Raw genomic sequence first — 6,007 nt, 5'->3', positions numbered from 1 at the left:
CTTCCAGGTGGAATGACTAGAACTGACCGGCATTTGGACCCCCTCCGTCTAATAGGCGCTGCTCATGCATAGTTGCTTACATCTTTGGGTGGGTTTAGTGAATCTGTGAACAGTCAAAGGGACTGTGTCTGTGATACAGTATCCACAGGAGTCCTGGGAACCGGAGTGACGCAAAACTCTTTTTGATTTGTGTATTTCATACCTAAGACAGCAGCGGCTCGAAACTGCACACACGCAATTATCTTTCAAATTTCTCGTTTCCCACTTTCATTGGAACGTCTTTGTTTCTATTATCGTATCTTTTCAACCGTGTCAATTTTCCTATTAATTATGTGACGCCATGTACATCATGCATATTTCTATCTAGGTACAGCTTGGCCATAATACGAGTAAAAGAACGGTCACACAGTCAGCTTAATAACTGATGTATACAAGTTGCTGATATGTTTAATAGGCAGAAAAATTGAAAAGAAAATTGAGAATTTGCTATACGAAAATCAGTAAAGGAAAGATAAAGGCACCATAGAGGCAGTTCTGACTTTGTGATTGATAAGGCAATCAAGACTGAAGAAAACTGAAGACACATTAATAGCATTTGTCGACCTGGAATAAGCGTTCGTCAATATAAAATGGGGCAATGTGTTCTGAATTCAGAGAGAATAGGCTTAAGCGATAGGAAAAGATGGGTAATGTAAATAGTACTAGAACCAAGAGAGAAAAATACGAGTGCGAGGCCAAGAACGAAGTGTACGTATTAAAAAGGGTGCAAGACATGGATGTAGCTTTTCGTCCCTACTGTTTAATAGGGGTAATGCAAGAGTAGGTTTAATAATGAGTAAAAAATAGGGACACGGATAAGCTACTATTAACAGCATAGTGAACGCATTATGGTAGCCAAGATAGACACGAAGCCCACACTCACCACAGTGGTACAAGTTTATAAGTCAACTAACTCCGTAGATGAGGAGGAGATTGAGGAAATGTATGCTAATAGAAATTATTCAGATAATTAAGGGAGCTGAAAATTAGATAGTCATGAGGGACTGGAATTTAATAATAGGAAAAGGAAGGGAAGTAAAAGTAGTAGGTGAATATCGACAGGGGGAAAAGAATGGAATAGGAAGCCGCCTGGTAGAATTTTGCGCAGAGCATACTTTAATCTTAGCAAACACTTGGTTTAAGAATCATGAGATACGATTGTATACGTGGAAAAGACCTGGCGATACAAGAAGCTTTAAGATTGATTATATAACGGTTAGACAGAGATTTAGGAACCAGATTTTAAAGTTCCAAGGGCAGATATAGACTCTGACCACGATTTATTAGTTATGAACTGCAGATTAAAATTGAAAAAAAACTGCAAAAAGGCGGGAATTTGAGGAGATGGGACTTGGATAAATTGAAAGAACCGGAGGTTGTGGAGGGTTTCGGAAGGAGCAATAGGGAACGGTTGAAGAAAAGGGGAAAGGAATACGTTGGAAGAGGAATGGGTAGCTTTGAGAGATGAAATAGTGAAGGCAGCAGAGGATCTAGAAGGTAAAAAAACGAGGGCTAGTAGAATTCCTTGGATAACACAAGAGACACTGAATTTAATCGATGAAAGGAGGAAATAGAAAAAATGCAGTGAATGATGCGACAAGGAATACAAACATCTAAAAATGAGATTGACAGGAAGTGCAAAATGGCTAAGCAGGAATGGCTAGAGAACAAATGTAAAGACGTAAGGCATATATCAATCACTAGGGGTAAGATAGCTACTGAAAACAGAAAAATTAAAGAGACCCTCGGAGAAAGGAGAACCACCTGCACGAATATCAACATCTCAGATGGGAAAACAGTCATAAGCAAAGAAGGGAAAGCACAAAGGTGGAAGGAGTATACAGAGGGTCTATACAAGGGAGATGTACTTGAGGGCAGTATTATGGCAATGGAAGAGGGCGTAGAGGAAGATGAGAAGAGTGATACGATACTGCATGAAGAATTTGACAAAGCACTGAAAGACTTAAGTCGAAACAAGGCCCCGGGAGTAGACAACATTCCGTTAGAGCTACTGATAGCCGTGGGAAAACCAGCCATGACAAAACTGGTGAGCAAAATGTATACCCTCAGACTTCAAGAAAAATATAATATTCCCTATTCCAAAGAAAGCCGGTGCTGACAGATGTGAAAGTTACCGAACTATCACTTTAATAAGTCACGGCTGCGAAATACTAACACGAATTCTTTACAGTAGAATGGGAAAACTGGAAGAAGCTGACACAGGGGAAAATTAATTTGGATTCTGGAGAAATGTAGGAACACGCGAGGCAATACTGACCCTACGACTTCTCATAGAAGATAGGTTAAGGAAAGGCAAACCTACGTTTATAGCATTTGTAGACTTACAGAATGCTTTTGACAATAGCGACTGGAACACTCTCTTTCAAATTCTAAAGGAGATAGGGGTAAAATACAGGGAGCGAAAGGCTATTTACAATTTTTACAGAAGCCACATGGCAGTTATAAGAGTCGAGGGTCATTAAAAGTGAAGCAGTGGGTGAGAAAGGAGTGAGAGAGGGTTGTAGCCTATCCCCAATGTTATTCAATCTGTATACTGAGCAAGCTGTAAAGGAAATAAAAGAAAAGTCTGGATTAGGAATTAAGGTCCACGGAGAAGAAATAAAAACTTTGAGGTTTGCCGATGACATTGTAATTCTGTCAGAGACAAGAAAGGACTCGAAAGAGCAGCTGAACGGAATGGACAGTGTCTTGAAAGGAGGATATAAGATGAACATCAACAAAAGCGCCGGCCGCGGTGGTCTCGCGGTTCTAGGCGCGCAGTCAGGAACCGTGCGACTGCTACGGTCGCAGGTTCGAATCCTGCCTCGGGCATGGATGTGTGTGATGTCCTTAGGTTAGTTAGGTTTAAGTAGTTCTAAGTTCTAGGGGACTGACCACAGCAGTTGAGTCCCATAGTGCTCAGAGCCATTTGAACCATTTTTCAACAAAAGCAAAACGTGGATAATGGAATGTAGTCGAATTAAATCAGATGATGCTGAGGGCAATAGATTAGGAAATAAGATACTTAAAGCAGAAAATTAGTTTTGCTATTACTGAATCAAAATAATGGATGATGTTCGAAGTAGGGATGATATAAAATGTAGACTGGTAAGGAAAGAAAGATGTTTCTCAAGAAGAGAAATTTGTTAACATCGTATATAGATTTAAGTGTCAGGAGGTCTTTTCTGAAAGAATTTGTATGGAATGTAGCCATGTACGGAAGCGAAATATGGACGATAAACCATATAGACAAGAAGAGAATAGAAGCATTTAAAATGTGGTGCTACAGAAGGGTGCTAAAGATTAGATGGGTCGGTCACATAGCTAATGAGGAAGTACTGAATAGAAATTTGTGGTACAACCTGACTAAAAGAAGGGATTCGTTGGTAGGACACATCCTCAGGCATCAAGGGATTACCAGTGTAGTATTGGAGGGAACTGTAGGGGGGGGGGGGTAGAAATCGTAGAGGGGGACCAAAGGATGAATACAGTAAGCAGATTCAGATGGATGTAGGTTGCAGTAGTTACTCGGAGATGAAGCAGCTTCCACAGGATGGACTAGCATGGACAGCTGCAACAAAGATCACAACAACAACAGTGTTCAATCTATACATCAGTGGTAAGGTCCGCTGAGAAATTATTGTCCTCATTGAAAGTGCAAATGAATTACGTGATCTCTAATGGAATGAACAGTTTAATTAGATTGAGAGTAATTCGAAGGAAGACGAAAGTAATGAGAATTAGCAGAAATGAGAGCACCGGAAACTTAACATCAGAACTGAGCATCGCTGAGTTAAGGAATTCTGCTACCTAGGTAGCAAAATAACCGAAGAGGGATGGAGCAATCAGATTAGCACTGCCAAAAAGGAAGTTCCTGGCCGAGAAAAGTCTACTAGTATCAAACACAGTCCTTAAATTGAGGAAGAAATTTCTGATAATGTACTTTGGAACACGGCACTGTATGTAGTGGAACATGTACTATGGGAAGACGGAACAAAAAAAATGTGTGTGAAATCTTACGGGACTTAACTGCTAAGGTCATCAGTCCCTAAGCTTACACACTACTTAACCTAAATTATCCTAAGGACAAAGACAGACATCCATGCCCGAGGGAGGACTCGAACCTCCGCCCGGATCAGCCGCAGAGTCCATGACTGCTGCGCCTAGACCGCTCGGCTAATCCTGCGCGGCACCAAGACCGGAACAGAAGAGAATCGAAGCATTTAAGATGTGGTGCTACAGACGAATGTTGAAAATGAGGTGGACTGATAGGGAATAAGGAGATCCGTGGAATCGACGAGGAAAGGGATCTATGGAAAATACTGACAAGCAGTGGGGACAGGATGTTACGACATCTGTTAAGACGCTAGGGAACAACTTCCGTGGTACTACAGGGAGCTGCAGAGGGTAAAAACTGTAGAGGAAGAGAGCAATTGGAATATACCCAGCAAATAATTGAGAACGTAAGTATTGATACTCTGAGATGAAGAGGTTGGCGCAGGGGAGGAATTCGTGGCGGGCTGCATAAAACCAATACGAATGCGCAGACACTGGTTCCTAATTTCTGAATCCAAGCGTATCGACACAGAGAGGAAGCTTAACAGCCGCGCTGAGTGGCTGCGTGGTTTGGGGCGTCATGTCACGGACTGCGCGGCCCCTCCCGCCGGAGGTTCGAGTCCTCCCTCGGGCATGGGTGTGTGTGTGTGTTGATCTTAGCATAAGTTAAATGGCTCTGAGCACTATGGGACTCAACTTCTGAGGTCATTATTCCCCTAGAACATAGAACTACTTAAACCTAATTAACCTAAGGACAACACACACATCCATGCCCGAGGCAGGATTCGAACCTGCGACCGTAGCGGTCTCGCGGTTCCAGACTGCAGCGCCTAGAACCGCACGGCCACTTCGGACGGCCAGAGTAAGTTAAAGTAGAGTGTAAGTCTAGGGGCCGATGATCTAAGCAGTTTGGTCCCTTAGCAAAAAATAAGTAAAAAATAAAAAAAGAAGCTTAACACGTCATGTACTTGCCGTGAGACAAGTGCAGATGGCGATGAAACTCCAAATCCTTAGCAGGACATCAGGCATTCAGAGGGAAGCTTGTCAGCCAGCGATACGAACAGTCGGTCGTGAAGCGAGGGGGCGGCTTAGCCGTGGGAAAGCACGCGCGGCTGGTCGCTGAAGCGGGTGGAACGACGCCAAAACGAGAGACAGACGCGCGCTGGACCACGACGGCTCCGCATTACACGCCACTGTGCGGGCGCCAGCGCGCCAAGGACGAGCGGTAAGTAGGGCCACCGAGTGCCCAGATTACGATCCGACATCTCTCTCTGGACTCAGGCGACCACCATCACTCCGTTACTTCATTCATTATGTAGGAGGATACAGTGCTTGCGCACTGAAATGAAAGCGAAAGGGCAACTCGGTTAGAGCGTTTGTTTCGGGTATGGGTGTCTAAACTGAATTATCTCGCGTCCGTCTCCGGCCACGCGAAGGTTTTGTACTTTCTTCGGCAGTACATGGAGTAACACTGGAGCGATACAGAGAAGAACAGCATGGCCCCTCCTCAAGGATGACACTCAAAATTTTTAAGCGTTCCACATTTTAAATCTTAGTATGAAACTAAGTTGATCAACATAGACTGGGAGAAGCATTGAATATGAAGGTTATAAGTAACTGATGCACTGAGAACCATAAAGGCTTAAACCATTGACACAAAGTTTTGAGAAAACAGGTGTTCGTGAAAATCAGATTTGTAGAGAAACCACTAGTCTCATGGGTCCGAAATGAATGTTAACGCCGGCCGGGGTGGCCAAGCGGTTAAAGGCGCTTCAGTCTGGAACCGCGCGACCGCTACGGTCGCAGGTTCGAATCCTGCCTCGGGCATGGATGTGTGTTATGTTCTTAGGTTAGTTAGGTTTAAGTAGTTCTAATTCTAGGGGACTGATGACCTTGGAAGTTAAGTCCCATA

At 43.4% G+C, this 6,007-nt stretch overlaps 1 non-coding gene across 1 annotated transcript; it reads left to right on the top strand.

The window, feature by feature from the left end:
• Positions 1 to 5,536: 5,536 nt before the first annotated feature.
• LOC126424528 (U6 spliceosomal RNA) lies at positions 5,537 to 5,643 on the top strand. Its single transcript, XR_007576178.1, has one exon. It is a non-coding gene; the product is annotated as a U6 spliceosomal RNA (small nuclear RNA).
• The last annotated feature ends 364 nt before the right edge of the window (positions 5,644 to 6,007 follow it).

Source organism: Schistocerca serialis, chromosome 1, assembly GCF_023864345.2.
Source record: "Schistocerca serialis cubense isolate TAMUIC-IGC-003099 chromosome 1, iqSchSeri2.2, whole genome shotgun sequence".
Classification (NCBI taxonomy): Eukaryota; Metazoa; Arthropoda; class Insecta; order Orthoptera; family Acrididae; genus Schistocerca; species Schistocerca serialis.
Note: the sequence above shows the minus strand (reverse complement) of the source record. Positions and strands in the feature narration are given on the sequence as shown.